At 35.3% G+C, this 22,966-nt stretch overlaps 1 long non-coding RNA gene across 1 annotated transcript in view; it reads left to right on the forward strand.

Moving 5' to 3' along the window:
* Positions 1-22,966, forward strand: part of LOC309864297 — a 316,849-nt gene that overhangs the window by 216,576 nt on the left and 77,307 nt on the right. Inside the window, exon 6 of the long non-coding RNA XR_014311439.1 lies at positions 1,287-1,396. This is a non-coding gene — a long non-coding RNA (uncharacterized lncRNA). The remainder of the gene's footprint in view (positions 1-1,286; positions 1,397-22,966) is intronic.

Consider the following 22,966-nt stretch of genomic DNA (forward strand, 5'->3'; position numbering starts at 1 on the left):
TAGTGAGGTATTGTTTCATTTTACAAAATCCAGTGCTCTCTAGCAGTTCCTTTCCAAAGCTCAAAGTTGATAAAGCAACAGTACAAATATTGTCTTAGATTATCATTGCTTTTTCATTGCTTTTTAAATATGGAGTTGATAATTCTAACTCCCTTATTCTACTTTGAGATCAATTCAATTTCTTATTTTGAAAAATTACCAGCTTTTGTATTCATTTCTATTTCCTTCATAATAACAGGTATTAAAATTCGCATTGTATACAGCGCTTATTTTGCTCTAAATCAGACGCAGAAAAGGACTGTAGACAATTCTTTGTACCACAAAATGTCATACAGATAAATTATAGAACCCAGAAGTCACTGGTAACATGTTGTCCTCTTAACAAAGAGGAAGTTACTGGAGTTAGAGATAGAAAAGAAATATATTGGCTATGTGACAAAGGATATATTTACAATATAATGGTTTGTAGGTCTCAGTGAAATACTTAAAAGGAAAAAAAAGACATGAAAAATTTACTTTCTTGTTTCCTTTTACAGTACGTTGTTAAGTGACAAAATACCTCCCAACAGCACAATGGCTAGTTTTCTCTACATGGGTGAAGGGTCTGTGCATTCAACTGCAACTCCTTAAGAGACTGAGTCATGCAATTTTGGGCCAAACTACAGCCGACCCCCCTCCAACCCCCTACCAAAAAATAAAAATTCAGAACATATATTCTCCAAAATATGGGACCTCCATTAGATATAATAACAAGAACACTTAGTTAGATTCTGAATTATAGTAACAGGTAAAACTGAATTTGTTCTTTGATATCAAGCAAGTAACCTAGATTCTTAAAATTCCAAAGCTGTTTTGAGGCTGGATGTGCTATGATGATTCATTGTGTGGTAATAATGCTTAGAGTGTTCCCTGTTCTTGTGACTGTATGATTTTCATTTTTGAAATGAATAAAATTGTCCCTGTTAATCACAGTTAAGAAACATATGTTTCAAATAAACACCAAATTCTCTAAAATTAGTGAATTAATCATTATCTAACTTTCTGATTCTAGAAAATCATATTTTTCATTAAGTTGAATAAACTTTATGGTTCATCCAGAGGGGTTAAACATGAAGAGGTTTTTGGAAATTGAATTTTTAGCTGTGAATGGAAGGACGACTAGTATTCAAATATTCAAGAATTCAACCCTGGTTTATCTATTAAGAACCCTTAATAACTGAAAACACATACATGAAAGAAATTGAAGAAATATCTTTTTTTTTTTTTTTTTTTTTTTTTTTTTTTAGAGGCAGAGGGAGAGAGAATCTAACAACCTGGAGATCATAACCTGATCTGAAAAAGAGTCAAATGCTTAACTGACTGAGCCAGAAATAGCGTTTTTTCAGAACTGACTCCTGTAAGTAGAAGTATAATAAGAAATCATGTGTTTGTTGAATATTCATCCTCAGCTTGAGATTTTAGATCCATTCTATCCATAATTGTGACGTGCTTCATATTTTTTCTGCCTTACATGGAAAGGAATAATAAATGGACTCAGTTATACTTTATTGAAAAAAAAATTCATATAAAAAGTCAAATAATTAGGGACCTCTCTTTTTTCTAAGTATTTCCACAGTTGCATTAATGTAACCTCTGCCCTCTCCTGTACCTCCATGTCGTATTTTTATAAGTCCATCAGCCACAATATCAACAAATTAAAATAAAGCTCTTCTCTTGTCTTCCTTATTTGGAAAATATCATCATCTGGTGCTTATCCTCCAATAGAAATTAACAAACACTATTTTTTGAACCCCAGATGATCAAGATTACTATGGGATAGTACCCAAATTTAAAGAAACTAAAAAACTCATATATAATGTATATGGATGCACCAATATACACTACAGGAAAAAAATTATGCTCAGTATCAAAATAGAACTGTTGTGCCCAAATTTTGAGACCCCCCAAAGACAACCACCAGAGTCCAGAGTCAAAGCCAAACAGCAAGGGTCGTTTATTACGAGTTTGAACCCGGACCTCCGCGCACTCATTGCCAGTGATGCTAAGAGGTCCTGAACTCAGGATCACAACACTTTTTATACACTATTTTTGGGGAGGCAGGAACTTAGCATACATCATAGTATCTTGTAACAAACCACCACATACTGCGGGAAAATCAAAAAGGAATGCTATAATATGACTGGTGCGCTACAGAGCGGGAAAAGGCTGGGAACGGATTATTGGTTAGGCCAAAGGGCTCTTCAAACAAAGGGTCATTCTTCAAACTGCTGAGTTGGTGCCGCTAGGGTATGTGTTACCTCAGGATTGACCGGGGTCTTCCTGTCAAGCCGCGGGGCACCAGATGGTTGTTATCTCTCGGCCCAGAGCTGGATGGGGGGTCCGGGAAAAGTCATTCTGTTACATCCAATTCTGGGTGGTGGTTTCTCTGGCATCAGATGGCTGTTATCTCTTGGCCCAGAGCTGGGGGAGGGGTCCGGGAGCAGCCATTCTGTCAGGTTCAATTCTGGGAGGGGGAATGTGTGGTTACAGAGTATCTATAGAAAGTCTGCTGGTATTTTTCCATCTCCTCATGGGTTAGCAAGCGAAGGGATAGAAGCAGAAATAGTGGTAATGGTTATAATTTAGGCATCTCAGAACTACAAATGACGTATAATGGAAATACAAGAAAAAGATTTATTTGAATTAATGGATAAGAGAAAAAGCATTTGAACCAGATATTAAGGAAGGGAGAGGGGTTAGGAGAGAGAGAGGAACTTTCTAGTTGAGATAATAGCTTAATGAAAGCCATACAGTGAAGTGCAGACTGAAGGAATGATAAGAGAATGGTATGTGTGTGTGTCCATTGTGTCTCTAGTTACAAATAGTTGTTAAAGTTGTTAAGAAAATGGAATCCATGTTGTAGAAGGCTTTGAATTCCAGGTTGAGAAGATTGTATTTTATTCTGTATTTAAGGGAAAACCATGAAAGAATTTTGAAAAGGGAATCTATAAGCTGTTGTTTTAAGGACACAACTGGTGATAGCAGAACACAGGCTGAATCAGAAGGGGAGAAATTAGAAACATAAAGACTAACGCATGGTTGTTATTATAGTTCAGATGCGGGTGATAATGGGAGCTTGGACTTCAGCAGGAAAGATAAAAATGGAATGCAGACAGAATTTATGATAGGAAAAAACCACAATAACTCATTTGGTGAGGTTGGAGCCTCAGTCTTCAAGAGGATGCTGATGGCATTAGCCAATACAGGAAGGTACAGAGAGAGTGGCATGAGGATGCATGTGATGTAGAAGGTTCGGTGAGAGTAGAAACAAAAAGTGGATAACTTCTGCAAATCTTTGGGTACAATGATCTATTTTCATGTGTATGTTAATGCTTTTAGAAGAAAGTATTTCTACTGCCATATCAGCAACACTAAACGAAACAGGTTTGATTGTGATTGAAAAGACTGTGGTGGTTTTATTTTTGTTTTGCCATTGATGTTTGAGCTGTTGAGTTTAGATGAAAATCTGGGTAGATGAACTCTATAGTGAATGATATCATGGGAATGTTAGGAGATAGGAAAAGCCACAAGGGATGAATATTTCTGACCCAAACCTTATAATCTTAAGTGTTTTGTCTTGTGTTCTGTACTTTCTGACTGCATGGTCCATGATTATTTTTATTCCCATGGTATCCAGAGTATAAAAAGATAGCAGGAAAGTAAACTAGAGTATGACTGCATGGGAAGGAAAAAAGAAAGCATAATTTGTTTTATGCTGATTGTATACATCTCTGGGGTTTGATTTTTCTCTGTGCTAGCATACTTAGAAAGCAGATAGTCAAGTGGTAGTTGTGAGAAATGAAATTATTATAATACATAATCATTTATATATAAATTATATTATATATATAAATTTAAATAAGTAAATTATATATGCAAGTATATGGGTAATAATAAATTATAAATTATAAAGATATATAATTTATACTTTGTATATATACAAAGTATAAATATATAAGTAAATAATTATATATAGGTATAAAAAATGAAGTCTTTACAATATTACTTATATTAGTGAAATAGGTGCATATATCAAAATCTAGAAGTCAAGGCCAAATCAAATTAAAATGTCTTCATTAAAATCAACTAAGTAGGGGTGCCTGGGTGGCTCAGTGGTTTAAGCTGCTGCCTTTGGCTCAGGTCATGATCTGGGGGTCCTGGGATCAAGTCCCGCAGCTGGCTCTGCTCAGCAGGGAGCCTGCTTCCCTCTCTCCCTCTCTCTCTCTCTCTCTGCCTGCCTTTCTGTCTACTTGTGATCTCTCTCTGTCAAGTAAATGAATGTAGTCTTAAAAAAAATCAACTAAGTAAGTTATATTGTGGTAATTATTAATAGAAGGGACTATCCAAATGTGGCTTTTTAGATCTTTTCACTTTCCTCCGTATTTCAAGTACCTGTTGATTCAAATATTACACTGTCTTACCTCAGCCTTCAAATAAACTTGAAAGGGAAAAAACAAAAACAAAAACAAAAGCAGTCCATTTTATTATTTTTCTGTAGATTATTCAGTAGGAACAACTGCAGCTTTAGGTTAAGTGAAATTTTCTTTTTCTTCTTATGTCTTTGGTTTTTATTAGCACTTGTAGCCCATAGGTAAGAGCATGGGGACTTACTCTTACCTGAGCACTTAACTACACATTTTACTTCTCTATCAGTACATACTATTAGTTTTAATTTTAATGTAAATAGGTTAACATTGTTTTCTGGCCCCATTAGAACAAATACTCTTTACGTTCTTTATCTAGGGATAACAAATAAACATCAAATGTCTAGGATATTCCCTACCCTCCCCTATTACCACAAATGTTTCTGAATCATCACTCCCTTTGCTTTGACAAGAGGCTAACGTATTTACAGTTTTAATAAAATCCAGACTAAGAAAGCAGTCAAATCAGTACCAGTCTCCTGACCTATTTGGTGAAGGAACTTTTTTTTTTGGTAGTGAGAAGAATATGGGTATTTAAGCAGCACACCCTACAAATACACTTGCAAATGTAATAAATAAACCTTTCCTTTATTGCATTGTCAGGTAGAGGAGGGCAGTTCTAACTGGTCCTTTATGTGGAGGACAATAAGGGCTAACCTTTAGTGGCTCTGAACTCCTCAATTCCAAGACATAGCAAAACTCATTATATTCTCTTTCTGGAGATAGGCACTTGGGAAGCCACCCAGGTATAATTCTCATGGCAGATTTCAGGTGGAAGAGCCATTCATTAACCATTTTCCTGATATAATTGCTTACAATTATGTAAGTAAACATGGTAAATGCTATTTCTACTTGCCCCTTATATGTTTTATTAGCAAAACCATTATAACATAATCAAAATTTCATAGTCCAGAAGTGGGAGTTGGTATAAGAATCAGGGTGCCACTTCCTGCCTGAATTTATAAGAAGCAATTATCCTGTTGAAAGAGAAAAGATTTTATAGGTAACATTAAAGGATGACATCAGGTTGAAATCTGCAACAACACTGCTAGATAATGAAAGCAGAAGTTTAGTTTTTGGAATGTAAAGAAATCTAGATGTGAGTTTCTTCTGGGCATGGTATAACATTTGACTTATGAAGATTCCAGTATCTTATGATCAGTGAATAATAGATTTGAGCTTGTCAGCATGTCCCCTATCTGGAAGAGGTCATGGAAATGCAAAGTAGAGTTTCTGAAAATGGAAGAGGAATGTTATACAGAGTAGAATGAGTGTTTTTTAGTAGTTCTTTCTTTCTTTCTTTTTTTAGTATTACCTTTTTACAGCAAGAAAAGTATATAACTTTTGTAAGCACTTGGCAATTTCTATGCTGGGATTGACTAAATAAACTCACGACTAAATAAAAATGAGGCTGTGGTAGAAGGAATCAAAAAACAGAACTGATCCCAGACCAATTATCTATAAAGAGCAAAAAATTCAGTCCTTTCTGGAATTTTTAAATATCTCTTTTTCTATGATTAAGAGATAGAATACACATTAGGTTTTTTTAAGTTGACAATTAAAATTTGGCAACTAAACCTAAAGCTGGTAACTTAAAACATATGTACAAATCTTTGACAATAATTAAATATTAACATATATATATATATAATACATGCCATATTTGGACATAGATAATTTAAAAATTAAAATGCTAAGGCTGATGACTAAAATGAGGGGTCATTCTGATATTTGAATAAAATAATTATAATATCAAAAATTCAAATTAAATTGATAAAGAAAGGTGCCAGTTTCTACCTATAAACTCATATCTTAAAAATGGTGGGGCCAAGAAGGGAATGGTATTATATATATTCAAAGTACTGAAAGGGTAAAATCTGTAGCCAAGGATACCTGATAGCCAGCAAGGCTATTATCCAGAATAGAAAAAGGGATAAAAGAATTTCTCAGACAAACAAAAACTAAAGGATTTCATGACCACTAGAACTGTAGGGTCAATTTTATTGTAGGGCTATCAGCTGTACAATAGATATTAAGGGGGACTCTTTGAGTGGAAAAAGACCATAAGTGATAGTATGAAAAGTAAAAAACACAAAAACAGTAGAAGTAAGTATTTTCACAAAAATTAATAATGGGATTCATAAAATAAAAAGATGTAAGATATGAAACCATATACTTAAAATGTGGGAGGGAGAGGAATAAAGAATGGGTTTAAACTTAAATGGCCAATAACTGAATATAGATTGCAGAAGATATTTTAAACAAACCCAATGGTCACCACAAATGAAAAACCACTCATAAATATGCAAAGAATAAAGAGAAAGGAATACAATATGTCATTAAAGAAAGCCAACAAACCATGAAAGAGAGCAAAAGAAAGGATCAGAGAAAATCTGTAGAAACAACCATGAAGTAAGTAACTAAATGGCAATAAATACTTATTTATTAATAATTACTTTGAATGTAAATGGGTTAAGTGCTCCAATCAAAAGATAGGGTGACAGAATGAATAATAAGACAAGACCCTTTTCTATGCTGCCTGCAAGGGACTCATTTCAGACCTGCAGACACATTCACATTGAAAATGAGGGGATAAAAAATGTTTATCACACAAATGGATGCCAAAAGAGAGCTAAGGTCTCTTATACTTATATTGGACAAAATTGACTTTTATTTATTTACTAATTTTTAAACATTTATTTATTTATTTTAGAGAGAGAGCCAGGGAGAAGCAGAAGGAATGGGAGAAAGAGGTAGAGAAGCAGACTCCCACTTAGTGAGGACCCTGATGTGGAGCTTGATCCCTAACTCCTGAGATCATGACCTGAGCCAAAACCAAGAGTTGGAGGCTTAACTGACTGAGCCACCCACATGTCCCCCAAATAGACTTTAAGACAAAGACTGTAAGAAGAGATAAAAAAGAACACAATCCAACAAGAAGTTATAATAATTGTAAATATTTATATGTCCAAAATGGGAGCACCCAAACACATAAAGCAGTTAATAACAAACATAAAAGAAATAATCAATAGTAATTCAATAATAGTAGGGAACTTTAACACCCCACTTATACTGGTGGACAGATCATCCAAATAGAAAATCAACAAGGAAATGGTGGCTTTGAATGACACACTGAACCAGAAGGGTTTAGCAGACATATTCAGAACATTCCATCCTAAAACAGCAGAATACCCATTCTTTTCAAATGCAATGGAACATTTTCCTGAATTGATCACATAGCAGGCCACAAAACAAGTCTAACAAATTAAATAAGATCGTGCTCATACCATGCATCTTTTCTGACTACAATGCTATAAAACTAGATATAAACCACAAAAAAAGTCTGAAAAGACCATAAATACATGGAAGTTCAACACCATGCCACTAAACAATGAATGGGCCAACCAAGAAATCCAAGAAGAAATACAAAATTACATGGAAACAAATGAAAATGAAAATACAACAGTCCAAAATCTTTTGGGATGCAATAAAAGTGGTTCTAAGAGGGAAGTTTATAGCAACACAGACCTAAATCAAGAAGCAAGAAAAATCTCAAATAAACAACATAACCTTACACCTAAAGGACCTAGAAAAAGAAGAACAAATAAAACCCACCCGCCCCAAAAGGAAGGAAGTAATAAAGATTAGAGCAGAGATAAATGATATAGAAACCAAAACCAAACCAGACAACAACACGCCCCTCCCTCCCCGCACAGACATAACAAACAATAGAATAGGCCAATAAAAATAGGAGCTTATTCTTTGGAAAAGATCAATAAAATTGATAAACTTCTAACAAGACTCATTACAAAAGAAGAGAGATGACCCAAATATACAAAATTTCTAACAAAATAGGAGAAATAACAACATCATCACAGAAATGTAGGTATTTTTTACAGAATATTATGGAAACCTATATGCCAGCAAATTGGACAACTTAGAAGAAATGGAGAAATCTCTAGGAACATGTAACCTTCCAAAACTCAACTAGAAAGAAATAGAAAATTTGAACATACCAATTATTAGCAATGAAATTAAATCAGTAATCAAAAAACTCCCAAAAACAAAGTCCAGGATTAAACAGCTTCACAGGTGAATTCTACCAAACATTTAAGAAGAGTTAAAATTCAGTCTTCTCAAATGAGTCAAAAAAATACAAGAGGAAGGAAAACTTCCAAATTTATTTTATGAAACCAATATTACCCTGATACCAAAACCAGACAAAGACACCACAAAAAAAAAAAAAACCCACAAAAACAAAAACAAAAAACAAACAAACTGTAGGCCAATATCTCTCATGAATATAGATGAAAAGATCCCCAACAAAATACTAGCAAACCAAATCCAACAATACATAAAAAATCATATACCACAATCAAGTGACATTTATTGTTGGGTTGCAAGGGTGGTTCAATAATCACAAATTAATCAACATGATACATCATATTAATAAGGGATAAAAGCCATATGACCATTTCAATAGATGTAGAAAAAGCATTTGACAAAGTACAACATCCACTCATGATAAAACCCCTTAACAAAGTAGGTCTAGAGGGACCATACTTCAACATAACAAAGTCCTTATATGAAAAACCTGTAGGCAACATTATACCCAATGGTGAAAACCTGAGAGTTTTCCCCCTATGGTCAGGAACAAGACAAGGATGTCCCCTCTCATGACTTTTATTCAACTTAGTACTGGAAGTCCTAGCCACAGAAATTAGACAAGAAAAAGGAATAGAGGGCATCCATATTGGAAGGAAGAAGCAAAACTTTCAGTATTTGCAGATGACATGTTATTATATATATGGAAAACCTAAGGAAGGCACCAAAAAACTATTAGAACTGATAAATGAATTCAGTAAGGTTTCAGGATATAAAAATCAATGTACACAAATCTGTTGTATTCCTATACACTAATAATGAAGCATCAGAAAGTGAAATTGAGAAAGCAATCCAATTTACAATTGCACCAAAACCAGTAAAACTCCTAGGAATAAACTTAACCAAGGAGGTGAAAGACCTGTACTCTGAAAACTATAAAACACTGATGAAAGAAACTCAAACCTACAAAGAGAAATGAAAAGACACGCCCTGCTTATGGATGGGAAGAACAAATATTGTTAAAATGTCTATATTATCCAAAGCAGTCTACAGATTTAATGCAATCCCTATCACACCAATGGCATTTTCAACAGGATTAGAAAAAATAATCCTAAATTTGTATGGGTCTACAGAAGACCTTGAATAGCCAAAGCAATCTTGAAAAAGAAAAAGGTGGATGTATCACAATTTCAGATTTCAAGTAATGTTGCAAAGCAGTAGTAACTAAACAGTATGATACTGGAATAAAAATATACACATAGATCAATGGAATAGAATAAAAAACCCAGAAAATGACAGTCTCCTCAACAAATGGTGCTGGGAAAACTGGACAGATACATGGAAAAGAATGAAACTGGACCACTCTCTTTCACCATACACAAAAGTAAATTAAAAATGGATTAAAGACCTAAGTGTGAGACAAGAAACCTTCAAAATCTTTGAAGAGAGTGCTGGCAGTAATCTCTAACATTGGGCATAGCAACATTTTTCTAGATATATGAGGCAAGAGAAATAAAAGCAAAAACAAACTATTGGGGCTACATCAAAATAAAAAGTTTCAGTATAGCAAAGGAAACTATCAAGAAAACTAAGAGAGAATGAGAGAATATATTTGCAAATGATGTATCTGATTAGGGGTTACTATCCAAAATATATAGAGAACTCATACAACTCAGCATTATAAAACAACAACAACAAAAAACAAAACACAACTTATCCAAGAAAGAATGGGCAAAAGACATGAACATACAGTTCTCCAAAGAAGACATGCAGATGGCCAACAAACACATAAAAAGAAGCTCAGCATCAGTCATCATCAGGGAAATGCAAATCAAAACTACAATGAGTTATCACATCATGCCTATCTGAATGGCTAAAATAAAAAACATAAGAAAACACAAGTGTTAGTGAGGATGTGGAGAAAAAGAAACCCCTGTACATTGTTGGTGGGGTTGTAAATTCTTACAGCCACTTTGGAAGACAGTATAGAGGTTCCTCAAAAAATTAAAATTAGAACTACCCTATGATCCAGTAATTGCACCACTGAATATTTATCCCCAAAATACAAAAATACTAACTCAAATAGATACATGCCCCCTTACGTTTGTTTCAGCAATACTCAGAATAGTCGAACTATGGACCAGCCTAAATGTCCAATGATAGATGAATGAATGAAAAAGATGTGATTTTACACACACACACACACACACACACACACACACACTGGACTATTATTCAGCCATAAGAAAGAATGAAATCTTGCCATTTGCAACAACATGGATAGAGCTAGAGAGTATAATATTTAATGAAATAAGTCAGTCAGAAAAGGACAAATATCATAAGATTTAACTCATGTAGAATTTAAGAACAAAAAAGGTGAACATAGGGGGAAAAAAGAGAGGAAAACCATAAATCAGACACCCACACCCCTGCTTTTTTTGGAGAGAAACAAGGCGGGGGCAGAGGAAGAAGAAAGGAGAGAGATTTTTTTTTTTTAATTTTATTTATTTATTTGACAGAGATCACAAGTAGGCAGAGAGGCAGGCAGAGAGAGAGAGGGAAGCAGGCTCCCTGCTGAGCAGAGAGCCCGATGCAGGACTCGATCCCAGGACCCTGAGATCATGACCTGAGCCAAAGGCAGTGGCTTAACCCACTGAGCCACCCAGGTGCCCCAAGGAGAGAGATCTTAAGCATGCTCCATGCTCAGCTCAGAGCCCAAAACAACACTCAGTTTCACGACACTGAGGTCATGACCTGAACTGATATGAAGAGTCAGATGCTTAGTGACTGGGCCACTCAGACACCCCAAGATTCTTAACTATAAAGAACAAACCAAGGATTGTTGGAGGGAGTTTGGGTGGCAGATGGGTTAAATGGGTGATAGGTATTAAGGTAGTCACCTGTTTTGATGAGCACTTGGTGTTGTATATAAGTGATGAATCGCTAAATTCTACTCCTGAAATCAGTATTACACCAAATGTTAACTAACTAGAATTTAATTAAAAACTTGAAAGAGGGGCACCTGGGTGGCTCAGTGGTTAAGCCGCTGCCTTCGGCTCAGGTCATGATCTCAGGGTCCTGGGATCGAGTTCTGCATCGGGCTCTCTGCTCAGCAGGGAGCCTGCTTCCTCCTCTCTCTCTCTCTGCCTGCCTCTCTGCCTACTTGTGATTTCTCTCTGTCAAATAAATAAATAAAATCTTAAAAACAAAAAAAACAAAACAAACAAACAAACAAAAAACTTGAAAGAGGGGCACCTGGGTGGCTCAGTGGGTTAAGCCGCTGCCTTTAGCTCAGGTCATGATCTCAGGGTCCTGGGATCGAGTCCCGCATCAGGCTCTCTGCTCAGCAGGGAGACTGCTTCCCTCTCTCTCTCTCTCTCTCTGCCTGCCTCTCTGTCTACTTGTGATCTCTCTCTGTCAAATAAATAAATAAAATTTAAAAAAAAATAAAAACTTGGAAGAAATAAAAAAAAACACACAACAGTTAAGCAAAAGAAAAAAAAAAAGGGAGAAAAGCAAACCAAGAAACGGACTGTTAACTATAGAGAACAAACTGATGTTACCAGAGGAGAGGTGGTGGGTGGATGAGGGAAATAAAGGATGGAGATTAAAGAGTATACTTACTATGATGAAATAAATAAAATACAATGTAATACAATAAAATAAAATGATAATAAAGTAAAATAAATTTAAAAGTGGGGCCAGAGATGGCACTACCTTTTAAGAAGTGTTCTAAAATTTGTGAATTTGACACAGTGTTGAATAGGCTGATAATTTGCAAAGACACAGGCTGACTCATCCAAATATTCCCCAAGTCATATCCCTACATCTTTTATTCTCATGTTGGTCATTAACCTGGAGTGTCTCTACCCAGAAATGTTTGTGTTTATGTCACCTCTGTGAGCCTTCCCTATGGAATTAATTGCTCCTTCTTTAGTATTTCCACTTATACATTCTGGCCTGTATTCTAGTATTAATATATATATATATATATACTTGTCTGTCCCTACCATAGATGTATGTTCCAAGGTAGGAAGTTTTGCCCCAATTTTTATCACTTATTCCTGGTAGCAACTAGCATATGTTGTATACATGATAAACACTAGATAACTATTTGTTGGAAGAATAAACATAAAGGGTCATTACACAATTAATCAACTGGATAAAATCACATTGAAATCATATGAGGTTCTGATTGGAAGTGATTCTCTTGTCATTCTGCTCATGAAAAGATATTTAGTATGCCCTTAGGTATAGATGGTGCTATGCTGACTTGCTGAATCTAATTAGTATATCAATTCCATTTTAATTTTGTGAGATGCATCCAAGATATATCTTAACCCAAAATTGGAATTAAATTCTCATAACATTTTGTTAAGAAGTATGTCAAACTCACATCTCATTTTAAATAAGAGAACTTCATGATCTTGCAAATGGACTTGCTCAGAGCTATCTAAAATATTGATAGGACAGTGCATAGAAGAGGGTATTCCAGTTTTGATGGAGGACAACTCGGAAATGTGCAAGTTTTCATTTTGAACTAATTTCACATGTCTTTTGACAGGTAGACATATATAATGCTGAGGTTTTGAGGAACCCAAATGTAAGAATAATCTGAAAAGGAAAAAGTAATTTAATTTATATTTTTTTCACCTAAATACTCTTCCATTTATCAATATTAATGTATCCTCTGTCATCCGTATTTACTGATAGTAGAGTTCCAGAAGATAGAATATAAATTATTTCCATAAATCCATTGACTTTTACCTTCGCTGAACTTCAACTTTCTGAGGACAAAAAGCCATCTAGTCTCATTGAAGCCTCTCCATCAACAAAACCATACATCATCTGAAATTGTATGTCATCCCAGGTTATGCTTCACCATTTGGGGTTAGGCTACTCTACAGTGGCAAATTCTGGAACATAATGATAACTATAATTTATCAAGTGGATACTATATCGGAGACCCTGACCCAAATACTTTACACATATTCACTTACGGATTCTCAAAAACCATCCCATTTACCCCAATCCCACAATTACTGAGGCAGAGATAGGATTTAGCCCCTGAAAGTCTGCCTTCAGGACATGTGTATGTTGCCTGTCAATGAAGTAACCTCATTTGATTTAAAATTCTCTGACTACCACTTCTCCCAGCTCATTGCTTATCCTGCTTGTAGCCTTCACATATGTCATCTAGCAACTTGTTCCTCTTTCTTTCTAATCCTTTCCCATTCTGTTTCATGTAGGATGGATTCACTTGTCATCCAATGCAACTGTGTACTTGCTATTACCCAGAAATTTCTGCCCCAAACCTCTTATCTCTACCTCCTGCCCCAAATCTAGGCAACTAGTCAATCACTTCATCAGTTCTCCTTCTTAGGATCCAATACTTACTTGGTCACAAAATTAGGATCCAATACTTACTTGGTCACAAAATTAAGTTGAGTAAATGGATTAAAAATTGAAGCTCTCTAGCTCTATTTAGGTTCTTGTTATTGCTTAGTAAACTGTTAATTCTGTCCCTTGACTCTTCTCTCTAATCTACCTATAGGGCAAATACACATAAACTTTTCCGTATTTATTAAGGCCTCAATGTTCTCAATACCTATCTCATAGACAGCAGATAAACTTAATTCTTATTTTACTGAGAAATTTGTGTATGCTTACCTTTTTCAGCCTTGCAATTTTTCTATTTAATCTCCCACCTTTTTTTTTTAAGAGAGGAAGAGAAAAAGAGAGAGGGAAAAGAGAATTCCAAGCAGGCTCCACATCCAGTGTGGAGCCCAATGTGGGGCTTATTCTCAAAACCCTGAGATGATGACCTGAGGCAAAATGAAGAATCAGACGCTCAACTGACTGAGCCATCTAGGTGCCCCTTAATATACCTTATTAGCCCTAGTCTTGGAAGTAGAAAGATTCTTCCATTTTAAGGTTGAATGCTTTACCTGTACTTTTGGTCTGTTCTCACATAGGTTCTTCTAGGAAGTTATCAGTTACGCTCTCCTGATTTTCCACCTTCCAACTGTCTTTTCTAACTAAATTTTCCCTCTTAGCAAATTAACTCGTTTGAGTAATCTTTATTCTGGGAACAAAGCAGAGTAGAACACTTCTATACTTTGATCCTCTACATTTTAATTTACCTGTCTCATCTCCAGCAATTGTTTCTTGAACAATTTCTTGAAAGAGTAGTTTTCTTTCATTACCTTTTCTTGGGATAATTGGCCCAAGGCATTCATTTCAAATCCTTTTTTCTCATCTTGATCCCTGTTTAGTCTTCTAAAAGTGGGAATCTTGGTCCTTGGTTGTAGAAAACTATAACTTGTCTTATGCTCCAGATGCATGGGAGCAGAGAGACTAGAAAATAAGAACACGAAGCAATCCTGAAAAAAGGCCATGAGAGGAATCTCTCAAATATAGGCTGTTTACAAAGAATTAAGAACTTTTAACATCTCTAAAACCTTTCTGCTAGCACTGAGGACCACCTGTATCTTGGCCTTGACACTAAGTGATAAAGGAAATGGGGCCTTGAACTCCCTTTTTAGATAGGAGAATACCACTGGTTTTAGGGTTGTTCCAAAGCTAACAAGTCCCAAGCAATAATGGATCATTTGCCTAGGAATCCATCTGACTGCCTGATGACTGACTTGGAATTATACCAGTTTCCAGGGCTTCTACTGGATGGGCTCATATATCTGAAACAGTATGGACAAGCAGTCCATCTGAAACTCCAAAGGATATAGGTGTGAGTGAAAAGACTTGTAAAGGCCATACTTTGTTATCTTTATTTGTGTGTTATCCTTATACAGGGGCCATGCTAATTTTCTATGTATTGTTCCAATTTTAGTGTATATATTGCCAAAGTGAGCACATAATTTGTTAACTTTAATTTTATGTGTTTATTAAAGCTCTCATTTTACTTCAGGTCCCTAGCCATTTTTGGGGACAACTCTGAGGTATAACTTATTCTTTGAGTTTTCCTTGCAAACAGGCTGTAGCTGGGTTAAATCCTAACATGAGGTTAAATTTACTTCATATAGCAAATATTTATGCCTTACTTTTAGAATTATTTTTAAAAAACCCAGGAATTTACCATTTTGGGGGAAAAAAAAAGAATCCTTCCAGATTCTTTCTATACCTGCCTTGATCTTGAGATCTAAGAGGGAATATAATGGGCTTCATGGCTTATACAACTGGGAACACTGACATAAGAAGAAAAGAAAACTTTAAGATGTATCATAGAAGGTGCTTCTACTTATAGCACATGAGCTAGCACAGCTCATGGGAAATCATTTTTTAATTCCATAAAGTGCAGCTCCCTTCATGGTAAGAGCATTAGCACATCTTTAAATGAATGATACCAAATATCTCAAATGTCTATAGCCTTTATCTAAATTTACATCTGTTACCCAGGATATTCTATAATGTATCAAGTGGATTGTCATAACATCTACTATAAACTGTGATAAAAATTTCAGTGAGCTGTCAAATCTTTTTGAAATCTGAAGACCTTTGTGGCTAAAACTAATGTGTTAACATTTGATGAGTTGATAATCAAGACATTGGCATTCACTCAAAACCTTGGAATTAGTACTTCTCATTAAGTTTTCAATAGAAAAAAATAAGTTCTATCATGGACATAATTTTAAAAAAATGGGGCCTTTGTAAATAAAAGTACACCAAAACACAGCTTAGGCAATTGCCATTCAAACTAAAAATATACCACCTACAAACCTGTTATGGCAGAGATATACTGGTAACTAACTTGATAAACATGTTTTTGAACAACTCTTCTATTTTCTAACATGCAAGTTTTATCATAATTTAGTAAAAAACAAAAGCCATTACCTTGACTGAATGCAGTCACTCGCCTCACTGCTGTATTAAAATATGACTCTGTTCTCAGGATTGCTTTGCAGTTATTAGTATGCAGTAAATGGCTTAAACTGTATAAATTTAATTCTAGAGATAAGAAAGTACCTTGAATTAAGTGTGGCTTTGCCATTAATATCACCTTCAGTCAGCCCAACTTGGTACGTGGCTTCAGACAATTCACTTTAGGAATTCAACTTCATTATTTACTGGCAAATTTCATTTTTCATGAATTTACGTTACTTATCTGCAAAATAGAGGGACTGAATTAGGTATTCTCTAAGTTGCCTTCCCCCGTGAGTATAAAAACAACTATTAAGTAGGATATATTTTTGTTATCAGTTTGCAGAAAAGGAATGCGAAACTGAGGTACACAAAATTTGAAGTGCCCCTTGTGATATCGTTGTGTGTTCAGTATGGAATAGCTTCTTTACAAAGTAGGGAGGCTAAAGAGAATTGCTTTGGTACAATTTCAAGTGTCAACAATGATTTAAGAGAACTGGTTTCAGGCATTATTTCCCTTTATTACTGAGTGAAAGTTCTTCAGATGCTCATTGAGATGACCCAAGAATCAGGAGAGAAAACAGTGAAATCAGTGAAGAAGAAATGAATCTTAAAGAGAATTCTAATAAAGCAGCATTTATCATTCTTTCTTCTTCATATATCTACTCAGTCTGAATGCACATTAGCCTCTTCCTTAGTGTCACTGACGTAGCTTTGAGATGGCATTCTTCTTTAACTGAGCATTGTGAATGAAATTCGGGTCCTTGTGATGAAATAAGATTATCAAAAATTTACAGCTTTCCTCTCCCTCGACTATGCTTTAGTCAATATGTAGATAGAACCTGATGCATGAATGAATATCTTAGTATGGTAAGATTGAGCAAATCAGGAATCTCCCCTGGTTTGGTCATTCTATTTTCCTTAGATTATCATTATTCAGCTTAAACATCGCAGAGAAAAAAATTGAGGGCCATCTTTGATCTGGTAAATTGTTTTCTTGTCCACATTTTTTTGTGCTTTCCTTTTATATTCTCTGAGCTCTTTAACATAAAGTGATCTACTAAAGTAATTTGTACTAATTTTTTTAACACCTTCAATAAGTACAATTTTATTGGTCAAAAATAAATAAATAATGAGAGTGGTAAACTTAATCAAATTACATGGTCTTTAGAATGTTTCTAGGCAAGAGACAATATTTAGACCCAGTACCCATTGACTGTAGAGGTGGTTCAGTCTCTGGGAGGTAGAACCCTGCAACATTATGAAGTATATACTATAATGATTCTCCTAGTTCTTCCCAAAAGTTCATGCCGTTATTTACTCAGATGGTTATACAGTGAAGAAAGGAGGATACCTAGACATTTCCTGTTGAACACAGGAGACCTGAAATGTCACCATGACTTCCCTTTTAGGGAGGTGACAAGGTAAGGGGGCCTATGCAATAAATAGTATGCTTAACAATATCTAGTTTATAGTGGGTCCTTTGGGTCTGTGTCCTCACTCTGGTCATTACCCCATACCTGAATGTTTAATTAGGACTGACATATTTGACAATTGAAGAAAACCTTACACTGAGTCCACCTGGGATTGGTGGTGTCATGCCATCATATTAAGTAAGGCCAAGTGGAAACCACCTCTTTGCCAAAGTAGAATTTTTAAAAAAATTATACAAACTGCTATATCTAGCCAAGATGCAGCAGTAAGGTTCAATTTAAAGAACTAAAACTGAAAGAACTAAAAAGCTAAATGAAATATATGAAACAGACAAAGAAGGCTGTCAGACAAGGAAGGACAGTGGTTCCCCAAAGAAGGGAAACAAATGCGGCAAATGTTACAATCACCCCACCTTTCTGCCTGGATCGACTTTCCAGGCTGCTGGGCAGAGGTGGAGAACCAGGTGTAGTCCAACTGTCTTTCTGAGTTGAGGAGACAACGGTGGCAGGAAAGGGAAGCCCAGGGTAGCTAGAATTCTCAGTGCAAATACTGGAGAGTGGAGAGAATTGCAGAGAGAGAGAGAGAGAGCTCCAGTGATTCACAGATGGCATCCAGCAAGTCCTCAGCATGTGAGGAAACTATCTGAGGCTGGGGAAGTACTACCCAGAAGGAGCAATATACAGAGATCCCAAGAAGCTGGGGAGAGATTGTTCCCAACAGCCAGAGTAGAAAACTTTGTGCCTCATGGTGCACACGGTGGAATACTCAGAAGAACATTGTCTCAGTAGTGGCTAAAAATTAATCCTAGACTAAATACTGTACTGCACCCACCTCAAAAGACTTTAAAGGCAAGTCTCAAGAAGATTAAACTTTTTCCAAGTACCTTAATTGCTTTACAGAACAAAGCTCTAGAATCTCTCTCTCCCTCTCCTTCCCTTTCTCTCTCTGTCTCTCTGTCTCTCTCTCTCTCTATATATATATAATCTTTAGCATATATTGTTTTTAATGATTTAATATGCATTCTTTCCTTAGACTTAGATTTTGCATTTTAAAGAGAAGACTGCCTCTAATTGTAGATTATCTAGAAATGAGACATCTTGAGGAGTTGTTCACACGAAGAGGCCCTGTACTCACCCCACATGGAACTTTGGTTATTACACTTGATACCAATCTATGACCCCACATCAGATCTACTGGATCACAATCTCCTGATATTAAAAAAATTAAGGCTCATAAGTTGATTTTAATGATTAGCTTTCTTTTCTAAAATTTTTAATAAATTTATTTATATTCAATTAACATATAGTGTAATATTAGTTTCAGAGGTACAGTTCAGTGACTCCTCAGTTGCATATTATCACCCAGTACTCATTACATCACTTGCCTGCCTTAATGCCCATCACCCAGTTATACCAACCCTATGATTAGCTTTCGTTGAGAACTTTGATACTCATGTCTGTGCATTTTACCCATCATAATAAAATGGACACAGTTTAGAGAATAGTCTTGATTCTCAGACATCCTTAACTTGCCTTTTGTGGGATAACTCTAGGATGTGAGAAGCCCTGGGAGTCTTTGCTTACAGAGACCACTCATTAATTGACTTATTCATTCAATATGTATTTATTGAACATATTGAGCAAGGCCTTGTGCTGTACTATGAGAATATGAAGATAAATAAAATTGATGCCTGATTTTGAAGAGCTCACAGATTAATGGGAAATAATATATAGATATAGCTAAAAGTTATGTAATATAGCTATGTATAAAAGAAAGACATCAATTGAAATCTGAAATCTATTTTTATTTTTTAAACTTAAATTTGGAATACTTCTAAAAATGCTCATTATACTAAAAAAAGGGAGATTTTTCTTTCACATTCAGCATAATTTATAAAGTAATACTTCACTTTTTTTTATGCTTTTCATGTTGTTGTGAGTAGTTCTGTATAAACCCATGAAATATATTTAAGAGTAGTGTTGCTGGAAATAAAACCAAATGAAGTTTCATGTTTTCCTCCAAAATATGGCCAAAGTGGATATGTTCCAAATTGAATTACTCTGCAAATAATAGCCAGGATCTTAAATAAAGATTGACTTTCAAATATTAAAAATTAATGTGTGAATAATTTTGATTAAATATAGCATAGTTTGGCAGATTTTGTATGAGCTAGCTATGCTTTTCAAATAGGTGCATAACTCCCCTTTATTTTTAATTTTTTCCATAAACTCCCCTTAAACACAAGATTTAGACAAAAATTTCCACATTTTATAAATGACTCAAAGTCATATGGCTGAGTCATCTAGAGAATGGGAATTCAGCTTTTCCAGGTTTTATCTTTATCTAAGGTATGTGGACTAAGTCATTATCTCTTAGCCAGAGCAATCTTTTGGTATTACTAAGCAATATGAGCATTTAGAACAGATCAGAATATTCATTGTTTTGTTGGAAATCACCTAATTCATGTTAATTTTCAAAGGAGGTTACATTGTTTACCAATCTGAGGGGGAAAAAAACTGTCAGAGATTTTGATAAGACATTTTAGAGATAGATAGAGATAAATTATAAATGGAAGGAATGACGACCTTGAAGATGAAAAGATTGGCCTGAAATTGTCATACAAATGTTGCCAAATGACCCAACCCTGTTTAAATTCAATTTCTAATTATGTAAACTTTTATTGCATGTACTTTATTTCACTGTGCATGGGTACCGAAGAAAAGTTAACTCAATCAGAACCAAAGAGGGAGATCATTATGTGGTGTGACAATCTGACTCTAAAACCCAAAGACAAGTAAGGAGAGCTTTTCTTATGCATAAGTTGTATGGACTGTTGTGGGGAGGAAAAAAAAAAAAGCCTTACTTTCATCAGCATGAATTATTCACCTTCAACATTAAATACACAAAATATTGCAGTAAAAAGTCAAAGATAAAGGAGATTTAATTTAATTGGTGAGTTATTATTTTTCAAAGTAATTGTTTTCTGCTGACTCTTTTCTCTCTCTTAAATGATCTTCTCCTGATTTTTGACTATCATCTGCATGATTTTCAGATATCATATTAAATGTCATCTCTTCAGAGAGGCCTTCCTTAACCTCCTGTTGAGAGGGGGGAAAAAAAGAAAGAAAGGAGGAAAACAAGACCCAAGGAATATGGTTGTGCAAAAGTAACCCTGAGTGTGTGCAGATAGACAGCCAGTGGCTATAGAGTGGTAATGGATTTTCAGCTCTTTTTTATATGGAAAAATTTGTTGTTATACATTATTTCCATTAACTATAGTTGTTATACATTATACTAGTTTTAGTAAAGAGTTGGTAGATATTCTAGGATTTTGATAGATTCCTGCCTCATGTTGAGGTCTTTTATCCATTTAGTTTATCTTTGTGTATGGTGTAAGAGAATGGCTGAGTTTCATTCTTCTGTACATAGCTGTCCAATTTTCCCAGCATCATTTATTGAACAGACTGTCTTTTTCCCACTGGATATTTTTTCCTGCTTTGTTGAAGATTATTTGACCATAGAGTTGAGGGTCCATATCTGATCTCTCTACTCTGTTCCACTGGTCTATGTGTGTGTTTTTGTGCCAGTACCATACTGTCACAGTGATCAAAGCTTTGTAGTAAAGCTTGAAATCAGGCAACATGATGTCCCCAGCTTTATTTTTCTTTTTCAACATTTTCTTAGCAATTTGGGGTCTTTTCTGGTTCTATACAAATTTTAGGATTGTTTACTCCTGCACTTTGAAAAATGCTGGTAGAATTTTGATCAGTATAGATTGCTCTGGGCAGTATAGACATTTTAACAATGTTTATTCTTCTGATATATGAGCATGGAATGCTTTTCCATCTTTTTGTGTTTTCTTCATTTTCTTTCATGAGTGTTCTGTATTTCCTCAAGTACAGATCGTTTATCTCTTTGGTTAGGGTTATTCCCGGGTATCTTATGGTTCTTGGTGCTATAGTAAATGGAATTGATTCTCTAATTTCCCTTTCTATATTTACATTGTTAGTGTATAAGAAAGCAACTGATTTCTGTGCACTGATTTTATATTCTGCCACATTACTAAATTGCTGTATGAGTTTTAGTAATTTGGGGGTGGAGTCTTTTGGGTTTTCCATATAAAGTATCATGTCATCTGCGAAGAGAGAGTTTGACTTCTTCTTTGCCAATTTTTAAAAAAAGATTATATTTATTTATTTGACAGATCACAAGTAGGCGGAGAAACATGCCTGATGATAATCTTAAACATAATTTAAAAATCTTGTTTAGCTTTCTGTAGTTCATTTCTCCTATAGTCCTATCATATAGTCCTAAGTTATTCTTTCAAAGTTTGAATTAGCCATAGTTATATGGGAATAATAAAATACCTAAAATGCCGAGGTAAGTAACTATGGAGGAAACATTTAAAAATGCATAATTTATTCATTTATAAATTATTTATTGAATGTCTGCTGTGTGCCAGGTATAGTATTAGGCTTCGGGGAGACCATAGTGAACAAGACATACTTTCTAGCCATTCAGGCTTCATTCTTACAGGAGAGACAGGAAGACACTAAGGCCATAACTCCACAGAGCACATGGAAAGAAGGATCTAAAGAAATTCCTATGCAGGAGGAAACAAACCTGTTGCTGAGGCCAGAAACATAAACAGCCTCAGATCAAGTCTGTCCACAGGAGACCCAACTTTAAGTCCTAGCTGCATACTAACGATTTAACCTCTCAATGCTTTACTTTCCTCATCTACAAAATGGGTTTTTGCCTCGTTGCCCTGTAAAAGGGATTAAATGAGCTAAGCTGTTTCGCCTGTACAGCATAGTGAGTGGTTACTAAATGTTAACTGGTATGACTACTATTACAATTGCCATCATTAGAGCTGGGGCTGAGCTCAAGAAAAGACAAAAGTGTCTCTTACTAAGCAGCGTATTACCCTAAGCTGCTCCCACCCACTCCAAGGCTTCAGTCAAGTCAGAACTCAACAGCACTCAGGGATAGGCTAAAGGAGCAGTGGAGCCCGCCTAAGTCACACTCGGCCTCTCTCGAAGCAGAAGACAGAGGAGTGAGTTTGTTGCTGAGACAAAATCACTTAATAA

The sequence above is a fragment of the Mustela nivalis genome (genome assembly GCF_964662115.1).
Source record: "Mustela nivalis genome assembly, chromosome: 5".
Taxonomy (NCBI): domain Eukaryota; kingdom Metazoa; phylum Chordata; class Mammalia; order Carnivora; family Mustelidae; genus Mustela; species Mustela nivalis.